The 26,177-nt window shown below is 31.0% G+C and overlaps 1 protein-coding gene across 2 annotated transcripts in view; it reads right to left on the minus strand.

The window, feature by feature from the left end:
- LOC130895248 (alpha-tocopherol transfer protein-like) overlaps positions 1 to 20,950 on the minus strand; it is a 41,142-nt gene extending 20,192 nt beyond the window's left edge. Inside the window, exon 1 of one of the 2 annotated variants that reach the window (XM_057802459.1) lies at positions 20,658 to 20,950. The gene's annotated coding sequence lies outside the window, so the exon portion shown is untranslated. Of the gene's footprint in view, positions 1 to 20,631 lie in introns of both variants that reach the window. The other variant, XM_057802460.1, reaches the window with a different exon arrangement.
- Positions 20,951 to 26,177: the final 5,227 nt, after the last annotated feature.

Raw genomic sequence — 26,177 nt, forward strand, 5'->3', positions numbered from 1 at the left:
TTATTGTCTTGCATGTGTTTAAACTTCGCACTTGTGCGTACAAGACACTCATCGATGACGTGCCTGCAATTTCTTCTTCCTCCAACAAGCAGCATTCCAAATTAATCTTGAGACCTATAGTATAGAGATCCAGTTTTGGATGACCATGTCCAATTAACCCATTAGGACCTAGCATTACATTTAAATTTGTAGCATTCAGTTTGAAATTAAATAAGTTCTATACTTCAGCATTTTGTGGCTAGATGGTGCTACCAGTATCATCTTAAATTATCATGTTAACGTCTTGTTTCTGGAAACACAGCTGGTGCACGTGGTTGTTTGCTAACGAGAGTTTGAAACAATTGTGGATATTGACAAAAAAGTTGGCATTCGTTTCGTTTAAGTATTTCGAAAAATTTCCGTTTTAGCTTAAATTTATTTCCGTTGTTACTTTCTATAGTAGGAATTACTAATGAAAAGTTAGTTTAGAATGGCTTTTTTCGAGCGTTATATAATTAAACGCTAGGCTATCAGACACCAATTGAAATAACAATTTTTAAAAACATGTTTTTTTGTTTCTAGGGGCTCCCTAACGTTGTAAGAGGCCCTTAAAATGACTTACATTGATGAGGCACAAGAGATATTTATACAGCGACTAGACTCAAACGTCCTTACTGAAGATAACGCATTTCTTCCTATGATTTTGAAGACCAAATTGAGGCAGGTCCTATCAATTCGGAGAGTACTACTACTAACATGAATATAAATAAAGCTCGAAAAAATTTGTATCAAGATAATAATAGTTGGGCAGACTAGAAGAAACAAGTTGTCGAACTTTTCCCGAGGGGAATTATAAACAATTATGTGTAAAAAGTGTGACTTGGGTTTGATTGTATTGAATGCAATGTAATTTTTCATAAAAAATTAAAGTTTTATTTTTCCTCGTAAGTCTATAACTAAACGGTCCAGCGATTTTTTGCTATCCATGCAAAAAATATGAACTACGGGCACACTGGTGGTTTTGCGGATTCCTTATGCTACGTATCGCCCGACCACAATTTGTGTTATCCTACAGAAAATGCAAGTAACACATTTTAAATATGTAAAAAAAGGAATTAAATTAAAAATATGCGTTTCTGAATTAATTGGAATTTGATATTAGTAGGGAAATATCAAAAATTGAGCTTTATAACCTAAAAATAGAATTACTAGTTGTGAAACTATGAGGAATTCATTATTCTCAGAAACAAATTCAATTATATAGAGGTGACGGTCCATTTGAGTAGAATAGGATCCAAAATTAAATAACAGATTTTCGAATGTATTGTGACGGAATTTCAAGTAAACTAGCTTTGAATAAGAAGTTGTCGAGCAGATTAAGAAGTTCTACATGTCCTGTTTTATTTACAATGAGAGTTTAACCCATTCAGCAGCATATGGTCATTTGGAGAATTTGTTGAATTATACCCACCAAGCTCGCATTTTTCAAATTCTCCTCTCTTCTGTGTATAGAGAATATTGTGGAAAACTAAAATTTTTTTCTCAAAGTTTACAGTAATAGAATTTCAAATGTATTATTGTCACGTGAATCTCCATTTTTAGGTTAAAGGCAGATTTAGAATCAAACTTTTGTTGGAAAAAACTATTCCGGAAATCTTTTGCTATACTATAAAAAATAATTGAGTAGATATTTTCTAGACAAAATCAAATTATTGAAAATATAAAATGAATTTCTAGTTACAATAAATTTGCGATACCTAACCACCTTGTACTTTTTAGCATATTAGTTTGAGTTCCAGCAATGATAGTTTAACTATGTTTATGAGCTAAGAATGAATGAAATTCTATTATTGTTTTTGTCATGACACGATTCTTAAGATGATATTCGTCTTTTATTTCGAATATACATATAGTACGCAAATTCCACGTAAGATGAAGTCTCTATTTTATAGATATGCTGATTCATTAATTTAATAACTTCCTTCAAAAAGAGATTGGAACAAAAGGTACATATTATAATACTCAGTTTCTCAACGTTCAATAACATAGATTTATTTTTCTAGAAAACATTAATATCTTTCCATATTCAAATTCAGACAAAAAACGAAATCGTAAATAATAATTGTAACGTTATGAGATACACTCCAAAAATACTCTTTTCTGCATACTCAACAAGTGCAGAGAAGAGTAAAATAGTCTAATCAAACAGTTTCAGGTTCGGCTTGATTTAGGGTATTTTTATATATCGATAATGTAGCTGATTAGTCGCAAAATATATCTCAATTTAAGACCTACAACTTCAAATAAACTTGTATTTGATGTAATTTTTTTTTCATATTCTGTCAATATTTTCACCTCTAATCAGGATTGTCTATGAAACTAGTAGTACTTTAATTTCTATTTTGCTTAGCTTAGTTTTGCCTTTCTATTTCAGTATGCTCCTTAGCATCGGCTTTCAGATTCTGTAGTACCTGAAATTTAGCAAATATGTGAACGAATATTTGCTCTTCTGGTCCACATAATCTCAAATGTTTTTTTTTTTATTTCAGTTTTTCATTTTCTCATAAGTCTCTTTGCTTATCTTACCATTCATGTTTTGTCCCATAAGTCCATCATTACTTCTTTTTTCTGAAATTTCTCCTAATATTGTATCGGTGCCCAATCCATAGACGTCCCAAATGGGTGTGGGCACCTACGCTTGCTACTCCATGAGTTTTCTCATTTTTTATTTTTTTTAACTTCCATATGCCCTGGAATCCAAAACTACGGTATACTTGCCTAGTTCAATAAGTATGTCTAAGCATTTGCAATAATGTTGGAACTGATTCTACAAGAGGGTAAAGATTTGAATACTCTTGATATTTATCCTAAGCTTTTATTTCCAGGCCCTTCCTCTCCTATCCGCATCAGGAAATAGGCTACTGTGTATGCTAGACACTAGGAGAAAGGTGCTAGAAAAACTGATGAGACCGAGGCTTCAAACAGTAAAAGCTAGTGGCGACCCATGCGATAAGCAATTTGGTTTTCGAAAGAGCAAATCAACTACCGATGCGGTTCAACTACTAAATGCTTTGAATGATGAAAGAATATTGTGAAGCCTCTAAGAGATAAATACAATATTTCCCCTCACTTACTTCGCATGGTAGAGAATTACCTTAGCAACATACAGCTGTTTTGTGAAATACAAGATTGTGTATTAATCCCACCCAACATCGTTACTATATTGTATATTTGTGCAGAAATTTCCATCCAAAACTATTAAATACTCAAGGCTCAAGGATTTCCGTTCAATCACTAGATACGAGAGGTCTTATTCTTTCTGATATACTTCCCACCACTATATGCACATGTATGATTCTTTAGAATTACTTCCATATTCGCTGCAAGACATGTTTATATTGCTCCTTTTATACACTTGGTTGTGTATTGTTTTTCCTGCTACTTCTTACGATAGCGGTGTACATCCACCAAATCATTCCCACATTTTTCTGTCTATAATCGATGACATTAGCTGGTTTTAATTGAGAGTTTTAAGCATTCGAAAGAAATATTTGTCTACAGAATACCGAAAATTGCTTTCAAAGGCATCTCTGCGTCTTTGGCAAATTCAGAGGCAAACGTTCAGGTTTTCTGAAGCGATTCAGTACAGTTCTAAGACATTTTCTGACTTTTTGAGAAACTAACCCCTATCTAATTTTGTTCTTCTAGAAATACCAAATTCATTATTAAATCATAACAAAGTTCTGTGATGGGTAATATTACATGTGACAATGAAATTGAGTTGACTGGAAGCTTAGTAACTGTGATGTGTTTGCAAATATGAAAATATTATAAAATAATCAAAATTACCAAAGTTTATCTAAAACGTAAAATTTCATGCAATGTTCAATTTACACTGAATTCCAATAGATATTGTGGGGATGTCTGGTAATAACATGTATCAGAAAAACCACTTTAATAAGTCGTACATAAATGATGAGTGTGAGAACTCAGACATATTTGTTCTATTTAGATGTAATTATTCACATAAATTTTTTAAATAATATCGACTATTAAAACTATACCAGTATACAAGAACAAGTTAGTAACTAAAATTGGGAGTAATTGAAAACCATTCAAAAACTGAGTGAAGGTCATTTTTTTCAGGAAATATTATATTATTTTTAAGTTTTCGTCGATTGGTAATTTCCTTGGAGAATTATTGGAAACATATTGCTTGGGTTTTCTATTCTATTCAATATTTTCAATAATAACAGCTGTCAGTGGAGATCAGAATGGATAGAACCTAAATAATTGTTGTTGATCATTATCTCTTCTCAACATTATAAGAGGTTATAATGATGCATTCAAAAGAAGGTATTCAGTTTCTTAAAAGACAAGTTTATTTTATATAGTAGAGATGAATAGAATATATAAAATTTGTGTTTACTCACGTTTACTGTAAATGGATGAATATGAATTTCAATGACTGTATCTTATCTTTAATGTACCTTATGAATTTATATACATGAATGCAAGAACTATCTTAGTCTCGTTGCACAACTTAGCTGTCAAATTTCATGTTCTTTGACTTAATTGTATTGAAAGCAATATTTTTTTTGTTTATTACCAAAATGATCAAAACATATTAAACATAATACATATGAACTACTTTATCAACCACTAGATGGACTACTCTATTACAATAAAATAACTAACGTTTTATATGAACTACTGACTTAAAACAATTAATTGAACTTAAACTGACAACCATGTTCAGTATTTAGCAACTTTTTTTTTCAATTATAATGGAACTACTCAGAAATTTTCAAATTACATCATTAAATATATTCTTAAACAAGTTTCATATGAACTACTTGAATAAACAATTCAATACAGAATGTACCTCACTGTTTGGGAAGGATGCTACATATTGTTTTTTCTTCAAATTAAAGGTACTGAGAAGATATGTTAAAATGAACTACCGAACCAAATTTTGCTTAGAATTTTTATTATTAAACCTGTTACATATGAACTATTCTACCACTTGCGACTTGTATGAACTGTTTTTTACTCAAATCAAGCTTTTCATTGTTATGTTACAAATGAATTGAAAAATCATAAATTTCTATAATTTTGTTATTAAATAGGTTCTCAAAAATGTTTCATATGAACTACTCCAATAAACGGATTAACAAAAAATTCACTACCAGATAATAATGTTATATTTGAACTACTGATACCAAATTTTCTCACATATTTATTGTTTTTAACATAAAATATTGATTATAGGTTCCAAATGAATTATTGATACTAAAGAGCATCAACTACACCTCTAAGCTGATACATTTGAACTATTTTAGGTATTGAAATTCATAACAATATCTTACCGTCAATTCTTGCAAATATTGCGGATTCATGAGGTTCGGATTGAAGGCGTGACATATGAAAGCGTCCAATTCGTTTCGACGCATAATTGGTTTCTCTTGAGACATGATATATCTCAAGACGCAAGCCATGATCAACATGTGTTGAGGTACATAAGCCGTATTTAGAATCAGAGGCGATCAATACTGTTCCACTGAATTACTGTTTTATTTCCGTGTAGTATGTTTTTACATCACAAATCTCATTTTGTTTTAAAAATATGTATTTTTTTCAGTTTCCGTTATAAAAGTTATGTTGTATCACGTCTACTAATTTTCCTGGACTTAGTTGAAAATTTCTGTAAATATTATTTTGTGAATAAATGTGTCCCAGTATTAAAATATTTTTGATTGTGAATTCAGGAAGCTACGAAATCGAAACTGGATGAAAATTTTGTAAATTTCAATGAACCGCGAAAATAGAGTAGTTCTATCACCTAGCATCGAGGGCACTGGCATCGAAAATCCGCCATGTTGTTTTTACTGAATAACAATTAAGTCTGCATTTCTTCTTCGGGTATGTTGTGTGGTTGAAACTATGAGTACAGTTTGTTGAGACTTGTCACTGACGCGTGCACAAAAGTTTTTGCGAATGTACTCTATTTTCTATATGAAGTTATGTTGTTTCCTTTTCTCTGGTTCCCCATTTCGTTGTTCAGAAGTGTTTAATATTCATTTTATTGTAGATTTGTTTTGATCATGGGATTCTTCCACTATTTTTGGTTTTCCTATGTCTTTTTGTGTTAACCTCAATACTTCTTCTGCACCAGTTAATGTTGACCTTATTATTGCTTGTAAATGTTTATTCTAGTGTTTTCACCAAGATCCCTATATTTCTAAAATAGCTGTTATTTTCAGTATAGTTTATTATCTGCTTCAATTTTCTCATTTATCTCTACTACTTTTCGTTTTTCCTATTAGCATGCTCCAAGGTTTTGATTATACTAATTTGTTGATTGGAAAATACATATATTTTAATTTTCATTCCATTTTCGATACCTCAGCCTTCGATTTTCATATATTTAATATTACTTTGGTTGATGCTTAGTCCTCTCGTTTCTGCTTCCTTATTTATCTGCTTTTTTTCCAAATTCTTTTCTGAATGTTTCGAATACTGCCGAATTGGAAAAATAACTGTAGGTTTTAGTAGAAATTATGCTGTATCAATATATCAATCTATTAATTGTATACAGTAAAATGAAGCTTATACCTGACGAATAAACGGTGTCATTATCATGTCTGTGTAATGAAATTTAGAAATTATTACGCACTGAAAATATTAAAGGAGTTCAAGGTTTTGTTTGTTAATTTTGAGAGTATTCTTAAGAAATTTTGCAGATCCAAAAACGAATGTGATGTATCACGAAATCAAAATTATTTTGACTGTCTTAGGTAAGAAAATTTTCATATTAATATTACAACAGATATAATTACCATAAATTGAAGAGATTAGTTAACGCCAGAAGTTGAGATTTCTTATAATTATATTATAGTTTAAAAATTGATCGTCTTTCATATTTATGCAACAAAACCTCGTCAAACTTACAACCAGGAATTATTCAACAGTTACATAAGGAAATTTTCTAACAAATATTTTAATTTTTAAAATATTTATACTCAGAGTCCTGTATAATAAAACATTTAAAAAGATCGAATTTTAGCGAAGATAACTACCAAATATATACTTATCAAAAAAAATGATGAAAATAAGTTGAAAATATATTATAATTGGAAAAAGAGATTCTAGTTATGAATATATCTCATAAAATCTTGAAGGAAAATATACCAAAGAACAATAGAATTATAGGATAATAAATTTTGAAGCCCTTTAAAAATTATATTACTGTTTTGGCAATTGACAGTTTCACACCTCATTCTTTGAGAAATTTTATCAGAAGACAGAAAACCGAAGATGATCTATATAAAATGAAAATGACTGCTACAAACACTAGCCAGTTTATGTAGCTCTGTGAGAAGCTGGAAAACTGTCCCATCTGAACTTTATTGCATCAAAGAAAATACTGATTCTAAATGATAAATTTTAACAATTATATCGCTTACTTTGTGACGCGGTGTATATGGTACCCTAATATACAGAAACATACATTATCATTCTATCAATATTTAATATTGTGAGTATTGACAACGTGTGCTGTTGTATCTTTCCTCCATCTTTAATTCAGTCCTATGTTTTCCGAAACTTACTCCATTTACTTTTTAGGCACTAGAGATTTGCCAACTCAGTTCGAGTACATCTTAGAATATCAAGACATCCATCATCAATGGTACAATAAATGATAAGAAAAAAGTCAGCGAATATCAGAAGAGCTTTATATTGACTTTAAACAAGTTTTAACAATATACAGCATAGACAGTAAAAGTCTTCAACGGACGAACTATAAATACTTTAGTTAATAAACATGGCCATGGTGGATATGCAAAGATACAAAATCAAAGTGAATATATATAGACAACAGAGAATGTCACGTTTTTGTATCAATGTCGAAGAAAAATGAGGTGACGTCTTATCTGGACCACTTTTTTAATTGCACTGCATACAGCAATAAAGGATATTTACCGAAGAGGAACAATTCTGCAAGGTCTAGACAAATATATACTTTTGCCTATTTTGATTAAATATCAAACAACAACAATATTATTGGTTGAATTATACACAGAATAAGAAACTATAAGAATATAACTGGAAATCATCAACAATGGTAAAAAGAAGACATATTGTAATTCTTCTGAATATGTATGGTAAACTATTTAAAAGAGATAAAAGGTTTAAATGTTTTGATGACGTTAGGGAGAATATGTTAAGAATAGAAGACACATTCTGAATAAGAAAATAATCGAAACATATAACGGTAGAAGCTGAATTTATCCAAAATAGATGAAGAAACAATAAGAAAAATTGAGAGAAAAGTGATAACAAAGATGGACACATTGGGATGAACGAAACAAATTTATGCACACCATATAATCATCAATGATATGATCAATTGGGGAACACATTGTGAAATTGAAATTAAAGTCATATAGGTTAAGTTGGTTTGTTCACGTGCAGAAGACGGAGGAATACAGAATACCCTATCACATTTTAATGCAAAAGTTTACATCTATGGGAAGAGGGAGAGACCAAATATGAGTCACATCAGATAGATATGTGGTTGCAGACCTGGATATAATAGAAGTGAACGGATGGAGATCTGTTTTAGATACCAGACTTCATCCTTAACGATCTCGTTTATTATTATCGGTAGGGTGAGAAAAATACTCTACGTGTGCCAGTATATTTAGTATTCTATCAATGACGAGAAATATGAAAACCATTGAATACATAATTTAGTTTGACAAAAATACAAAAATTCATCTATCCTTCATCTGCAAGTTGGTGCTGATAATCTTTAGCAATTTCATGTAGTTGAATACCACATAGCCATCACCTTTAAGCCGAAAAATAATAGCTCGATTTTACATGGGTATCTGAAATCTACATGATTCCTAAGGAGATTGGGATTCCAGGGCAAATGGAGAGTGTTACATAAACGAAAAAATCTACAAATAGTTCACATAATAATGAAGATAATTTTGTCACGTGTAGAGATAATGGATACTCATTATAATATTCTCAATAATTTAATAATTTTTTGCTATTCTTTATTTAATATATACACCTCAAAGAGACTGACGCAATTTTATACAAATAATGAAATGAAATTAAAGTACTTGATTGTCATCATAAAATATAAAAAAACATAATTATAATGAAAAACTTGCTTACAAATAATATCTATTTTACCAAAATTTTTAAGTTGTTATTTAAATAAAAGCAATAAGAAATAAAAAAGATGACGAATGGACTTTGCAGCGATTAGAAAAAACCGATTACATAATAACAGGATTTGTTTTTATTGTCAAAGACCCAAAGATGACATTTGTTTTAGCTACACAATGATATACCAGAGCACCGAACGAGGAAGACATTAAGTAGAGGGGGAGTTAATTCAAATGGAACTAGAATAGAACGTGAACTGCAGCACGAGCAAAACCAGCAGAAAAAATTTCCTGTAAGGTATTCTTTCATTCACAATTGTCTTTTTGGGTTATTAAGGTGTGCAAGATCTGTTAACTATTATACGCGGCAACTTTTATATTGGCAGAAGGATTATATTAAGTTTTAAATCTTTATTTTGATACATAATGGCCGAATGTGTACTTGTTCAATGAATTAGTGTCCAAACAATAATTATATCCCACGAAAACATTGCAGTCGAGTATGTCATGGCAACTGAAAACAATTTATTTCAAAAATTTACTCAAATTATTGGGAAGAATTAATCATTTCATTGATATCCTAATTTAAAATATAAGTGGCAAACTTCATCGAGTATCAGTACACAATTTATACCGCATATATTCCAAGTTTGAAGACGTAACATTCACATATCATTATTGTACAGCCTTTACCAGCAAAGCAAAACCTACTAGTTTCTTCCATTGAAATTGATTCTGTTTTTAGAGCGAGGTTTTCATATAAACTGTATTAGAGTTACTGGATATGGCCATAGATATATTTTGTATGTCTCTTTGGCACTTTTTCTCAACTTTGAGTGAAGCTTTATATTCATGTTTCAATATAGTTATGACATACACAATATCACCCAAGCGGCTATATTACCAGACAGACAAACCAGAGCGGATTCAAATTTGTCGATGCTTATCTAAATACGTGTTTACGATGAATTTGTTAAAAGAAAGTTTGAGATTATTAGTGAAAAATCAACATCAATCAACTTTTTTTTCAGAACTCCTATGTGAAATAGCAGATTTCTGTTTCTACCTGCTTGAGTTCTAATATTATTTTGTAGGAAGTTATCCTGCAATAAAAGTTGTATAGAGCAATGAAGAAAATAATATCTAAGAAAGAATCATATAAATTTTGCTTGCGACCTTAGAAAACAATGTACAAGAGAAAGAGAAACCATTTTTTGATGCTTCAACCGTGTAAGGTTATAAGCCAGTAGTCGTTTTCCAGACTGAAAAATGGATTTTACATTACTAATAAATTGATTTTGAACGAACACCTCGTAGTAACCAAGTACTATTTTTGAGACTTCTGCCAAAGCCAAAGTGTTGTAAACATCCAAGCATTCTTATAAAACAGACCTTTCATCATATTCACTAATAAGACTTTGGCCTAATAGATGTGGGGGTCAGAACCAAAACCCATTGGCACGTTATCATATTTTTTACCTCAAAATGTACCATCTAACATATTCATTATTGACTTTTTTGCGATACCAGGCATTCGTCTCTACCTCTAGACAAAGTTTTTGTAGAATCAAAAATATATTAAGAAAAGCATCCAACGATTACCGATCCCAACAAGTATTTAGATATTTTGAAATAACTATTATTATCTTCGAAAATAATTGTCTACTGATGTATTAGAAATCGAATATTAGAGAGGTTTTTAAACCCATTTGGATTATTTCATTCGTTTCCAGTCGTATGTACCAAACACAATAATGGAAATGCTGCAATATGTGGGAAGCTTCATTATAATCCAAAGAAAAAGTGGAAAGGTATACATTTTTCTGCTCAGATTATTCTAATGGGCATTATTGCAGAATTGCTTATTGAACTTATCTGATAAGGATGTCTTGCATAAATCAATCAGGTGTTATTGAAGGTACTTTCGATGAGTTAGAAGACTTTTGTGAACCAAGAACACCAGAACCCAAAGATATTGATTCAAAAATCCAAACGCTTGATTTGGTTGCAAAACTTACCTTATCCCATCTCTGTCACTGCATAACTTAAATAAAATTAATCTGATTACATAGCAAAACTTCTAATTTGTAATAGCTTATTAAAACTATTATTTTAGTTTTCATATATCGGACTAGGAAATGTTAAAAATTAAGCTTCAAATTAAAAGCAAAACACTGCTTGTTGTTAGTAGATGACTATGTGTTAGACGTATACACATATATTCTATCTGTGGTGTTTGAGCTCTGCGTTTAGGAGGAATATATTCTCAAGAAAACCCTACTAATTTCAAGCTGTTCTGCCAATGAAATATTTACTTCTGTTCCAAGTAAATATTGTGCTATTTGGTAAAAGCAACTTTAGTTGGTTGATCTACAATGAGGGTCTCCTCTATACTTGTATTAGATGATTTCTAAAGGTACTGAATAATTAAATTATTTTCTTTGTTCAGATTTGATTGGTATAAGACTCAGGAAGGTATTATAGATTTGTTTCAATTGGGAATTGCTTTAAAGTTATATATATATATATATATATATATATATATATATATATATATATATATATATATATATATATATATCTAATATAAATCTATAATACCTTCCTGAGTCTTATACCAATCAAATCTGAACAAAGATATATATATATATATATATATATATATATATATATATATATGTATTTCGTAAAGAAATACATTAGGAAATGATGCAGGACACATTTCCCAGATAGAGGATTAACATTCCTTCAAAACCTATGATTATAACCAATATCAAATTGTATTAATTCAAAGTAATTAAAATATATTTTCTATATTACATATGAATTATGACTAATACACGCTGCAATTTGGTTACACATCCTGGTTATTAATATTTTTGATGTTTTTAATGCTATATTTCGCCACTACTAGTTTCTGCTACGAACGAATATATATGGCTGTTCGTTACATAAGAATCTCAATTAAGAAACAGAATACTTTCGTTGACCTACTTAGTCGAACTAAGCAGAATGTGAAAATATACGATCGCTATTATTGTTATATGAAATGTTTTCAATTCGTGATCATTTTAAAATTCAGTAAAAAATGAATTTTAAGCACATTGCTACTATTATCTGAGAGAGAAGCATAAGGAACTAAAAGGGTTTATATATTCTTTTCTGTAATTATATTGTATATAGAAATATACTAGAAATATATAACAAATAAAAAAAAACAACTTACAAATGATATTAGAAAACGAAATTATTAGAAATCAAAAGCTTCTCGAGATTGTGATAAAACATGTGAGCACGTGCAGCCCTCCATTTTTTTAAAAACAAGTATAGTCGACACTACGAAAATTTCATGTTTGACCCCTTCATGTCATTATTTTGGATAGCAAAATATCCAGTGAGTAGTCGCGGGTAAAAAAGTAAAGTAAAAAAAAGTAAACTCCAATGAGAAAGCTATCTATGTTAACTTTTTAAAAGTTCCTGCGAGTTTGCGAGTTGATTATATGTTCAGGATGTCACTATTAAAGAGAAGCCTAATTTACAAGTAATACGTAACTAATGGCACCAATAATTTTGACTCCACAGCAGCCAAGAGAAAATATTGAGAAATCATAAAGAACACTAAAAAGATACTCAGGCATAAAAAGAGAATATGCATGACCAAAACTACAAAATATTGAAGAACACTCCAGAAACAAATAGTTGAGAAATTTTCACCCAGAAAACAAAAAATCAATAGAGAACACTTACCAAGTATCTCATAACAGGGAACGCTGCCAATAGATCCTCATGAAAAAAATAAAAGATGGGCTCAATACTTTGAGAAAGTATTAAATGAACAAGAAGAAGTCTGGAAAAGGAAGAAGATATAGGAGACGAAATAAAAAATGAGGTTCTCGTGGAGGAACCAAGTGAGAAGGAAATCCTAGAACCAACAAAAAATTTGAAAATCCATTAGAATGCAGGAGAGAATGGGATTCCAGCAGAAATTATCAAATACTGCGGGGAAAATAGACAGAAAAGAATATGTAGAATATTAGACAAAATTTAGAATGAAGAACAAATGCCTGAGAGGAACAGGAACAGGAACAACGAATCAGATATTTACCCTCAAGACGATCAGCTTTGACGGAAATCTAGACCTTCATATTATGTTTATACATTTCGCGCAGGCTTATGACACAGTCACTAGAAATAAAATGTATGCTGCCTTTAATCTGCTAGGAATACCAAAAAATTTAGTCAAGATGATATTCGAAAAATCACACAGTAGAGTAACGACTGATGGATTTGTATCAGACAAACTTGGTGGTTTCTAATTTGGTTACAAACAACGGGGCTCATTTATAACTATTAGGGAAGGATAAACCAAGAAAAAAGAAAGTGTTAAGACAAAATATGATTTGAAGAAGGGAACAAATAGAGATTAGAGCGGAAAGAGACAAAAATATAAGATAGAAAAAGATTGTAAATTCGAATAACTGAAAGCAGCACTGTCAAATAAAAATGAAGAGCGATCAGAAATACATAAGAGAATAACTAAACGAAGTAAAGCCATTGTATCATTAATGAAATGAAATGTATCATATGAAATTCCAGAGCATTACCTGGTAGCGTATTAAATGTAAGACGAAGATCTATGGCAAGTACAGTTATCCCACTTTCTGGACTTTTTGAAAGAAGTGAGATTAACAGATCAGCTGTAAACAGAAGGTTCCTTAGTATCGCAGCAAGAAAGAGAGACACAATAAAGCCTTTGGGACGCAGTGTATATAATACCCCAATATTCACATACATAAATAAGTACGGAAGTAAAACATAGGTTTTAACGGAGTTTGAAGTAACCAAACTGATTATATGAGAAATGAACATGTTGGGGGACATTTTTGAGAGAAAAAAAACAGGTGAATAACTATGGAGAAGAAGAGCTAACCAGTAACTGGAAGATTTGTATAAATAACAAGATACATAAAAGTGTAAAGAGTAAGATGGTTGAGGCTTACTAAAAGGATGCCGTGAAATATATTTGCACAAAGTGCCATTGAAGAAGGAGCTAGAAGAAGAAGTAGGAGACCAAAGAAAAAAAATGTTGGTTAGGTTAGGTTAGGTTAGGTTAGGTTGGTTGTATTTTTGAAGAATATTAGAGAGGTAGAACCGAATTGGAGCGCAAAAGTAGAGTATCGCAACCTGTGGAGACGAATTGTGAAAACTGACGGAGATCTATAAGTCATGCGCCTTAAAAAGCCTGGAGTCCTGTAAATATATATAATTTTGAGACATTCTTAGCAATCTTTTACATATAGCTCCGGGGGTAACTAAAATTTTCACTTATAAATAAGTCGTGTATTAACAAAAGTTGAAAATTTCTGTAATACTATAATATGGATACCAGAAAAACGTTTGTTCGGAAACATATGTTATAGGAACTAATTTTATATTTAGTGAAAACTTCATGAATTGGGCTGTGAACCACACAAAAAAATATGTGAGTCGGGTCTTCTCAAAATATTTTTTTATATGTTTCATAATTATATTCATATTTTTCGCAAGGTCAACAACTATAATATTGTGTTCATAATTCAATAAACAAATTAGACAGAAAATTAAATGAGGTGTGAGGTCTAATGTTGACTCATTAAACGTAAATATGAAAAATATTCAGTATAATTACGTTCATTATGAAACAAATAGAACTTAAAATAATGGACAATGATACATATCAATTTTCTATAAACATGTTTTTAATTTGGTAAGTTTGGAGAAAAACAAGTAAGTAATAAAAAGGAGGAAGCTATTAATTGATCAGCGTCATTGGTAGAGTAGATTCTCAGACAGAGTTTCTGGAAAGAAATCGTCAAACCTGAAAACCTTTTCGTAACAGGAAACAAAACTACTTAATGAGTATTTATTCGTTAGTTTTTGATATATATGCAAAATTTCGAAGTTATCTATTCCTATAAATTGGGTAATTAAATTCAGTTCAATAATAATGGAACAAATTTTTCAAATGCACAAAATATCCATTGAATTCTGACGTGTTGAAAATATCGAAAGTTGAAATATTCCATTATAAAGATACATACATATCACGCTAATATAAGTGTCATAAAAAGTATATGAAATCAATTTTAATAATTTGTTCAGTTGATATTAATTGGCAATATGTAACTACTGAACTAACAACTACTGAAATGTTTTGATGAATTATATGTAAAACGCTACAAATGAAAATAATTAGCCACAATCGTATCCCAAATATATCCCAATAATATAAAAATGAAATTCAACAGCTACATTATAATTATATGAAAACATTTAAGCCAGAGTAGCTATTATAGGTCTCAACTTGAATAGATTGCATTCACTAGAAAATATCATTCTCGTGAGCGCTTTTCTTTCTTATTATCGTGATTTATAGCGTTATTTCATACGTGGCGCAATTTTTAACTTCACATTGTGACTCCTCGCTTGAAACTTTATCTGCTACATTTCAAGTTTTCCACTGTTTAATGCAATGTCTTATGGTCAGTGTATGTCAAAGGGAATACAGACTTCCAATATACATATTCCCGTTTCATATATTTTGAAATTAAGCATTGAATTAACTCGATACTTACGTTTCTAGCTATCTCTGCAGACAGAAATGAAAGAGATTAACGACTATAAGCATGTTATGTTAAGTGTCTCAAAATTGCGGCTATATAAAATTAAAAGATATGGGACCGACTATTTGATATTTTCCGATAACTCCTAATTGATTATGTCCTTTGTTGTCTAAAAAATTAACCTTAATTTTGTATCATCCGTATACATGATAGCTTCACAATTTTTGGAAATAGTGCGGATGGCAGGGAACCAAGTACATAGTGGGAACAACTGAATCGATCATAGCGCTCGATGTGGTCAAATTATCCTCAAAACATGCTCTTAATATAATTAAACACGTGATAATTGAATGCAAAGTTTTGAGATAAACAAATAAAAACTAATATTTATAATTGAATATGGTTGGTTTTCATTTATACACTTTTCGAAGCATTTTTTCATTCCGATTGAGGTACCTCCAACACAACTGTTTTGAACACATTAACCGTCTTTTCAAGTGTACAAAAACGTTGACCTCGTAAATTATTTTTGATCTGTGGGAATAAGAAGAAATCAATGAGTGCCAAATAAGAACTGTACGGCGGATAATCCATCAATTCGAAGTTTTGACTAATCAAAAATATTTTGTTTGAACTGATGTGTGAGTGTGGTAGTGGAGAATGATTCGTCTTCTGCGATTGGTTTCCGTCATTTTTTCTAATAATTCTGGTAAACATTTGTTAGTACACAATCAAAAGTGAGCAATCTACGTTGCCCTAATCGAACGGTGGCAACATATTCAGTTATTCTGAAAAAACAAGCCACTATGTGCTTCAAAGCGCTTCATTGGCCAGCAACTTTGAATGGATTTGGTTCGTCTGGGAAGACCCATACAGTCGATTGCTGTTTAGTTTCGGATTCATATGCATAAAGATCCATGATTCGTCACCTGTCATAATCTTATAGACGTCTTTTGAGGCGCCGTGATGGAATTTTTCCAGCAATTTTTCTATTTGAACGATTGTCAAATTATGCGGTATTCAACGTGAATAAATATTTTCAACAGCCAAATGTTCATGAAATATTGAATATATGCAAGTGGAACTATATGCCTCAGTATATCTCAATCTAACAGTATGTCACAGGATAACCTTACAATATCAGTTTACGAACAACATCAATGTTTTTTGACACAACAGCTGATTTTGGGCGACTTTGCACGAAATTCATCAGGTAGCGAATTGCGACCAATAAATTCGAAAAACCAGTGGTTGGCTGCTCGAGGTGGTACTTCATCACCAAAAGTCGAAACGAGTTCATCGGCACACTGCTGTTGGTTCAATCTACGTCGACAGTTATATAATCATTGCATTGCATGAAAATGTTTGCGATTTAATTCCATTTTTTAACTAAGATGAATTTTTTAACAATCTTCAAACAACACTCGTATAACAACATGTTCTAATTTCGTTAACCATTGAAAATGTCAAACTTCATGTTGACAGTGTCGAATTTGTCATATTCACATCAGTTATGCCATATCTAAAAACTCAAATAGCAGCCCTCGTAATAGTTGTTCTTGTCGTTTGGAAAAATACAGACAGAAACAGTAAATGTGAATTCCACATATTTCCATTATCTATGTGGAGAGAATATGAAATAAATTTTTAAATGTATTGAGGAGACAAAATTGAGTAACCTCATTCTGTAGCATAACATTTCAGAATAGTATATGTTTAACTTTGAAACTAATATTTATTTGGTGATTGAAGAAAATTTTGGAAAACAGATTTGGTAATTATAATTGAATAAAAAATATTTTGCAACCTAGGTTTCTAGAGAAGCATTTTTACATCCGATGCTACAATCGTAAACGCAAGAACAGCCAATCTGCTAGAAAAATACTGGAAAATATTATTTAAGACTATTATTTTTTATTCGGATATTTATTAGGTTCAATCCTCAAACACAACCTTGCGATACCTCACAGAATATGTTTTCCATAGTCAATAATTCCACGTCAGTCGCTAGAAATTGGAAACGGTCAGTGAAATAATTTTTCATTAACAAGAGAACTAAATAATACAATGAAAGGAAAATACCTCACAACTGTTTATTTATCAGAAGCCCTTGAATATTTCGACAGCAACAATGCTATTATTACCCATCCCTTATTTATACCATTGAAAATCTCATTTACAACTCGATCTAATACTTTATTGGCTAGTGAACAAAATATCATATCGAATCAAATGTCCTCCAATTTGTTGTTTAATTGCTTTCTCTATAATAATCAACTTAATTGGTACGATGGAAGTAGAAACAAAAGCAATTATAATGTATATTATAACCATTAATATGATTTTTGGGATAGGAGAACCTTTTGAAACCTTCCAAAATATGCTAAATTATTGACTGGATAATAATAGAAATAATGATATGCTTGATGTAGACTAAGAGAAGCGTGATAGTAAGATGTCAAGTTGTATATCAATTATAAAAATAGCCTTGGTTATTATTTCTAGTATCGCATAAATAACAAATGTTCTAGCTTCTTGAAATTTTGCCATTTCTCGGAGGTAGTTTGGACGCCAAATAATTATTTCCTCTCTTTCTATTGATAGTGATTTCCTGTTATGCTTTCTGAGTGACGTTAATTTTGTGCGATTGTTTGGAATGACGTCGTTGTCTTTGATTGTAAAAAAGTAATTTGTTGAGAATCTGAATTTATTCAATAGAATCAAAATTAGATATTATTTGCCTCATAATCTCTTGTTAAATGTATTAAATTAATTGTTTTTTTCCTCCTAGATGTGTCTATGATATCTGAACCTCACCACAATGATTTCGATGTAATATTCTATAACTTCTAAGTGTTTCCGCCTGTCAAGATATCTTTTTCAAATAGTCTTGATAGTTACATACTTGCGGTTTGTCTTGAAATCTTCATTGTTTATTGATACATTCCAAAGTAAGATCCTCTAGCCTAGATCAATAATTGGGAAAATTCGTATTTTCATATGAAGAAAACATATTTTCCTAATGATACACTAAAACCAGAATTTCATTCAATTGCGAATTTTTATAAAGACAGATTTAAAATGTTTGTTGAAGTGAAAATGGCAACGTTAGAAGGTAAGAGAGATTCTCTTCGAATCATTGTGAACTGAATCTCATTGAAAATATGGGTGCAAAAAAAGCAGTTGCCCGAAACAATTTTAATTGAATGGCGTTGAATCTGCCGTAGATGACCTTAGAGGACGCAACTGAAAAGAACGCATCATGCTTGACAACAAATAAGGATCGGATATAGGAAAGATTGAGAATGTTTTCAATCATCTGGTCATTATCAATGACTGTTTTTTCTCTTGAGATAATATTATACCAGCAACAATTTTTTCATTAACATGTTTTCTCATGGTCTAATAACAAAAACATTCAACTTAGTTCCAAAAATTCTTTATAGTATTAAATGTTTAAGATTTACACTTTTCAAAAATATATCGAGATCGGAGAACAATATCAACTTTAATTACTAATTAGCTGCATACTAGAATTGAACATTATTCATTATTTCAAAGAAGCAGTATAATATCAGTGATTCTTCCAGTCAAAGAAGGGAAAACTAAAATTATGAAGCAGCAATAGAAAATAAAACAGCATTTTTCCGGTAGAGCTCAAAAGATAAGTATAAAAAATTAGACCAAGTCACAAAATCTGAATATCTTAATGCGGTTTTGTGGGAAACCCTCAACAAGACACAGAATATGGAAGCAAGTTTGAAGGAAAGAAGTAGGCAGCTAGGAATATTGAATAAAATGGAAGAATAAGAACAATAATAAGCTACGCAGATGAAACGTGGATACTCAATCAAATATAGGAAAATAAATTTTATATTTGAAAGAAAAGAGTCAGAAGGATATTAAACAGGGGAAGTGAGAGAATGCTGGTTGAAAAAATGATTTAGACTGACTGAGCAAAATGGTAAGATCTAGAAGAATAGATTGGCTGGGACATGGGTATGACAGATTTTCGAAAAACTAAAATTTTGTCCATATTGCATACGTTATCATTTTATGTCTATCCTAATTTACCTATGTTTGTTATGGTATAGAGTTGGTTGGATCTTCATTGCTTGGTATTCGCCATATTCTTCCAATTTATTTTTTCAAAAATTTTTCGTGAACACCCTTTTTAAAGGATACTCTTCTTCACAGTTGTTTTATTATTAATTAATTATATTTTTTAGCTCCTTTATAGATTTTTTTCAGTACTTTTCTTAATATTTCTTCTAGTTAATTCTGCTCCTAGATAAATAAACGTTGGAAAACGTGAATGTGTCCTTCCAAATGAGCCATAGGCATAGTCATCATTATTGAAATTATGTATGATTATTTGAAACCTTTCACAAAAAACTTGTGAATTTTTTGCTGATAAATCACTTCTACAAAACTGTATAGATGTGGATAAAGCTTGGACAGTGAAATAAAATTGTCTAGTAGTAAAGAAGGTGGTTGAATTTTGGAACGAAAATTAAGGAAAGTTTGATATTCTTACCAAACTGGAATATATGCGAAATTAATGATAAATAAATAAGTAATTAACACATTGGGCTATTTATATTAATTATGTTATTAAAGAAAGAAAATGTACTATTATATAGTCATTCTACCCTAAAAACAATTTCTATTATATTCTATATTAAAATGGAAAGTTCCGTCCAGGTTTTTCCCTCAAGAATAATTAAAACCAAAATCTACAAACAAAATTATGTCTAAATATGAATTTTTTTTAATTAAAAGTGGTGTTTTAATATAGATTAGCCATATATTTTTATAATAGAAATTATTTTTAATTATATTAATTTCTATTTCATATCAATTACCTTTATATTAAAAAGATTTCACTCACCAAATAAAAAATGTAAAACGGAAACTAATAGATAAATCCAATCACGTAATGCACTATAGCACTTCCAAATTTTTATCCACTGTATGTGAGTGAGGTACAATTCACCACAACATGCGGTGAAAGCAAAGTACCTATTCTTATACCAAAATCGTGTTCAGGTATTTGAATTCGTAACAGCCAATCAAAATGTTTATGGGTTTGACTCAACCAATTATGAAGACGCTAGCACTTTCCCTGAGTTGCATTCAATTTTCGAGTAGTGCTTAGAATCACTCTAACGTTACCGTATACTTAAATATTAATTATTATTTAGTTACAATCATATTAACTTATTGACATTGACTTTTGTAACTTATTACGTACATTTCATTTTCAGAACCATTTATTTTTCCATTATCGTTTGTCGTAGTTTAGAAAATAAAAAACACTGGGGAAGAGGCAGTAATTATAAATATTTTGTCCTTTTTCACATCGTCTCTGCAATATCCGCTTTCGATGTTTGACTTATTTTACTTAAATGTAATTGTGTAATCAAAATCAATTTGTCCTTATTTTGAAATTATAATCTGCGTAGATGTGGCAGTGAAATAATTAAATAGTATATCACAAATATGAAATTTGTGATGTAGAATGTAAAATCCTGTTTGAAATGTTTTTATTCTGTTTATCATTGAAATAATACTAATTTTTAGGTGAATAAACTATTTCTAAAAATTCTCGTTTCTCGGTATTTTGTTCTGTTCAAACAATTGTATTTTTATAATTGAATACATGTTTTCTACTGTTTCATGCTTATTAAATACTGTTTTATAATTTTTTATGTTGATAACTTTTTAATCTATTCTTACTCTATTTAATTTCTATTTAGTGTTTTTAGACTATTCAAATATTTTATAACGTTTTACGTACTTTTTGACTAATTGGAATTTCACACACTAAAATATATTGATTGAGGAGCAGATTTTCACTACAAATTGGCATACCACTTTTGTTACAAATAGTTATTTTCCAGAAAACTAGCACTGTTCTTTTCTTCCATGTCAATTCCGAATTCCTCTTCTTTAGTAGTTCCTTTACTCCTAAATTCGGATGCAACCTGAGGATTGCCAGAAAAGCTTCCAACCTAAGAAAGAGAAACAAGTAATTTTTTCCACGATTATTTTTAATTTTAAGTCTATAAACTTTTTCAACAATGCTTAAACCTGTTCAACTAATAGTGGCCGTCTTTCTCCTCAAAATAGGCGTCAACTTATGCAATAAAGTTCTTTTCTGCAAATAAAATTTTGAGTTTGAGAAGAAAAAGTTGCTAAGTGGAAGATCTGGTAAATAAGGTAGATGGGCACCGAGTGTTAAAAGGTATTATATATTCTGACTAAAAGCATTATGAAAAGACTTATAATTATTAAAATTGATTAAAAGTAATTGAAAAATACGATTCGAAAAATTTGAAAAAAAAATATTAATTCGATAAAATAAAATATGAAATAAAATTTTTGTTGAAAGTATTTTTTTTAATGTTAAAAAGTCATAATTTGATAGAGAGGGGTAAAATTAGATATCAGTTTACCTACCTTAGATACTGAACGATATATAAAAATTTGATTGATCAAACTAGAATATATTTCACTCAATTTTCTTATGTCTTCTTCATCATTAACTGATAATTTATTTTGTTTTATGAAGACCATTTCCTTGACTTTTGAAAACTTTGATATTTTGGTATTTTTGAAATCAAATTCATGTTTTTCATTTTGTCTATTTTATGTAATGCGGTTAGTAAACAACATTTTTTCATTATTTTTTATCAGTTCCAATTATAAATCTTTTGGTAATGCTTCTAATCAGAATGCGAATAAGAGTTCAAGAAGTAGTCGAAACATCAAATTTTTATCTCTTTCAAAAATTAAAAAAAAACTAATTTTATAACAGAAGACACCTAAAATCAAGATGATTTAGAAACAATATTATAAATATTCACCTGCTCTATAGCGTCCTACGCCTTGCGGTGCCTAATTACTTCCCTTTCTCTCAGTCCTCCTAGTGCCCTTATCTGAGATCTCTCGTCGACGTTGTATTGCTCACATTTGTCATTCAATTTATTCAGTCATTATTGATCTTCCTTGTTTTCTACGTTCATCGATTCATCCTCTGCACATGGCAATACCAGCTGAGTATGGTTTTTTTAACATTCATCATTTCTCGTATTGTGATACACAATTTGTTGGAGTTATGAAATTTCTACTCCTCACCGCCAAAAATCCACTTCTAATGATAATAGTTTTTGTTCTATTCTTGACGTCAGCTGCCACGTTTCACATCCATATCAAACAACGCTCTTGAAATTTTGTTAAATATTTGATGTTTTTTTATAGTGATTTCACTGGACCATAATACGGAGTTCAGAGCTGCAATCATTTTGTTCCTTTCATTATTCGGTCTTCTATTTCTGGTTCCATTCTGTCGCTACTTGTGATTTTTGTTCCCGAGTACATGTAATCTTCAGTGGCCGGTATTTGTCTTCTATCTTCAAGTTGTGAATCTCCTGTTTCTGGTCCGACACAGATATACTCAGTTGTTTGTATATTAACCATTAACCCCCACATCTCATATTCTGATATTAGTCAATGAGTCATGAAGTTCAAATCATCTTTGTTTTGAAACATTTGTACTTAATAATCTGCGCAATGTAGTATGTATAGAATTTATATGATCACTCAGTCGGGTATTCATTCCGTGGCACGATATTCTTCAAGTCTCTAAGCTGTAGCCTTCTCTCAAACCCTTTGTTATGCTGCTGCTAAAGTAAAACTGATTGTTTTATAATATAATATAATGGAGTTCCTGTACTGCTCTAGTAAGAGTTACGTTCTTTCCAAGTACTTGCCAGAGTTTACTACGAAGAACCTCATTGTAGGCTTTTGTTAAGTCAACAGACAGAAAATGGCCAGTGCAAAGCAGGCTTATGAAAAGTTGTATATAATTTATAGTGATGAGATCTTAAGTAAACGTAAGAAAAATTTTGCTCGGAATTGCGAAATCTTAAAGACAAAAACCTTGCCCTTTGTTAGCAAAGCGTGTGTTTAGGAAGTTAGAAGTAAAATTTTTGAAAAAATTTGAGGTAAGCCAGCATATTCTCAGCATTCTCTCTACTATCAGAGATAATCAATCTCTCTGCTGAGCTGAGAGGGGGGAGGAATTTTCAAACCAACATTTACACACTTGCATGTGAAGATCTGCCTACATATTTCTCACCCCCGAATCTGAAATAGATCCTACTAAGCATGAATCTCAACAACCACTAATCAACGTTAAGCAAGGCTCTATACAAGCCTTCCTTCTACCACCCAAACCTAATCAAATACTACAATGATTGAACAGTCAAGAGAATAAAGCCTTTGGAAGCATACACAATCGGACAGTTCGGCAGCACACTTGTGTACACAAACCAAACACTCAACAAAAAACATCCATACTTAGCGGGCGCTCACACTCACGAACGTATTATCGGGAACATAATAACGTGCGCTACACCTATTAAAGACCATACACACAGTTAAACACATTAAGACTCTTAATCTCCAAAAACTCAAACACTCAAATGAACAAACGATTAACTTATCCATCAATCAAACCCTGAAACAGTCCAACACCCAAAAATTCGAAGACTATAGTGCTTGAGTGTTAGTCTGGCGTGCTCCAAGTTTGATTATGTATGTTTGTATGTAAGATTTGAATACTACTGAGCTCAAACAATCGAATACTCAACAACAAACTAAAGCCGGTAGTACACGATGCGTCCAACGTTTGCGCTAACATTCGCATTTCATCGTACGGCTAAAAGTTGGAATGAAGACTGGATGCAGTGCTGCAATTATATGATGCAACCAACTTTTGCGCCAACATTCACCTTCCAATGTTGGCTGAATATTGGAGGAAGCCTGAAACCTAAACTTACCTAATGAAATGAAAACGTGGCTAAAAAGTGAACAGCATACCAGAGAGCTTTTGACTGTGTGTCACATCAAAAAATGATCAGCATCCTAAAAGCAACCGGGATCGACGCACAAGATCTAAAGATAACCGGACTTTACTGGTACCAAACAGAGATAGTATTAAGAAGAGTCGTACGACAAGGATGTCTATTGTCACCCCTACTGTTTAACCTCTACTCTGAGGCAGTACATTATAAACAATCTTCGAAAGGCAGATGATACCGTGGTAGTGGCCAGTAGCCTACCAGAACTTCAATCTCTTATGAACCTTATTGTAGAATACAGTGAGGAATTCGGCCTTTATATGAATATGTCCAAGACCAAACTATTGGTATATTCAAAAATTCAAAGAAACGCCACCGTAAGACTCCATGGAGAGATCATTGAACAAGTGTCATGTCTAATATACCTGGGCACGCTAGTAAACCAGCAATACGACCCAAAACTCGAAATCAGAACAAGAATTGAGCAAGCGCGGAAAACTCTGAACAACATGAAGACACTTCTGGCAAACTAGAACCTCAGCCTGGAACTCTGCAACACTGGAAGCGAAACAATAGTCGAGTGACAGTGACAGATGCGTCCAATCATAACAGCGTCTAACACACACGTATCGTAGAAAGCCTCTGGAACTCCATCTCCTACGTATGTCTAACGTAACTAACTTATCCTAACAAATAACTGAATAAATGAAGTTATAATCATGCCATATTTGATTACGAAAAATTTAAATCATATACAGAAGACAACTCTTGGTAGGTTATTTCGGAGTAACGGTGCATTCTGTATACTTCTTGACTCATTTGACTTATCCAGATGTCCTCAATTATATGATTCGATAGAAATCGAAATATTAACAAAATTACTTTTTTCTATGTATAACTTTACTCTTGATTTATAACTGAATACTGATACTATCAAAATAATTTACGTAAATATAGACATACCATTGGACAATGTATAAATCATCTTGTTTGGAAGTAATTATAATTTAACTAATATAAAAATAAAACTTTGGTCTTTACTAGACTTTGGTCCTGTATCCATCATTAATATATTTGAATTATTCATAAAAATGTTTAGGCAAATTTTTCTATTAGCAAACTATTTAATTTTTGAAAATTATTAATTGAAAGTATTATTGGAATTATTAATTGACAATTTAGTTTCATCTAGATATCTAGTTTCACCATCAATTTAACATTCATCAAAAAGAGCTTCTATTTAAAAATTCTCTCCATTATCTATGTTTTGAGGAAGCTAGATAGATTATTTTGCAGTTTCGTGTGAATTAGCCTTTGACAATATGGCTACGCAACTATGAAAAGTTCCATAGAACTAACGATATTCAAAATCCTCATAATAGTGAAAAAATTTCCACGCAAAAGTGTTGAATTTCAGAAAGATTGATACATGAAGTTACAAAAGAACAAGTAGATAAAACTTTTTTTCCGCTAAATTCTGTTAGACAATAAATTGAACCCTTGTCTATTTTTAACTAATGTCATGTTTGTGGTAATAAATAGTA

The sequence above is a fragment of the Diorhabda carinulata genome, chromosome 6 (genome assembly GCF_026250575.1).
Source record: "Diorhabda carinulata isolate Delta chromosome 6, icDioCari1.1, whole genome shotgun sequence".
In the NCBI taxonomy this organism is placed as follows: domain Eukaryota; kingdom Metazoa; phylum Arthropoda; class Insecta; order Coleoptera; family Chrysomelidae; genus Diorhabda; species Diorhabda carinulata.